Here is a 1,061-nt window from a genome sequence, read left to right as displayed (position 1 = left end):
TTTTCAATGCCAACTTTTTTCCTACACCTTATCAGGTTGTAGAGTCTCCACAAGGCCAGGTTGTTTGGAAACGTGTCTCGTCAACGTTAACCTATACGCCAATTTTTGTTGCTGTATAATAAGAGGTTTACTTTTTGTCGCCGCCCGAAATGGCCGAGCGGTTCTAGGCACTACAGTCTGGACCCGCGCGACCACTACGGTCGCAGGTTCGAATCCTGCCTCGTGCATGGATGTGTGTGATGTCCTTAGGTTAGTTAGGTTTAACTAGTTCTAATTTCTAGCGGACTGATGACCTCAGCAGTTAAGTCCCATAGTGCTCAGAGCCATTTGAACTTTTTGTCGTTAAGTTACAAGTTTCAAGTTATCCCATTTTAGTCGGCTAGGTCCCTCAAAAATCACTTTTCATCCCACAATATACGTGTATTTCACTATTAATTGCTTTCAAGGAATCTTCTCATAGTGCTGTTAAAGATAATAGTGAGACACACTCTCCAGTGACAGTACTGTGATCACGAGTGAAAAGCCTGAATAACCATCTTTCGCAGTGTGGACCGCTGCTAGACGTGCCGGAAGGAAGGTTCTGGAACGTACCGACAGGGACAGGTATCTCAATTGAGGATCCATGGCGTGAACGGTCCGATCGATGTGGTCACACAGATTCCCGATTGGCTTTAAATCCAGAGCATGTAAAACTCATCCCGGTGCTCTTCGAACCACGCGCGTACGCTGCGAGCTGTGTGACACGTTACATTGTCCTGCTGGTAGATGCCATCCTGTAGCGAAAAAAGAAACTGCATGTTGAGGAGGACCTGGAGCCCAAGGATAGATGCATACTCGTGTTTTCGATTCCCGGCCAAGTTGGGGACTTTTTATGCCCGGGAACTGGGTGTTTCTGTTGGCCTCTTCATTTCATCATCATTCGTGAACGTGGCGAGGTTGGGCTGTGTAAAGATTGGGACTTTGTACGGGCGCTGATAACCATGCAGTTGAGCACCCCATAAACCAGATATCATCATCATCGTCATACTTGTGCTGATCCATTGTGACTCCCAGAATGACGA

Source organism: Schistocerca piceifrons, chromosome 1 (assembly GCF_021461385.2).
Source record: "Schistocerca piceifrons isolate TAMUIC-IGC-003096 chromosome 1, iqSchPice1.1, whole genome shotgun sequence".
Taxonomy (NCBI): Eukaryota; Metazoa; Arthropoda; class Insecta; order Orthoptera; family Acrididae; genus Schistocerca; species Schistocerca piceifrons.
The sequence above is the reverse complement of the archived record's forward strand: the minus strand, read 5'-3'. Positions refer to the sequence as shown.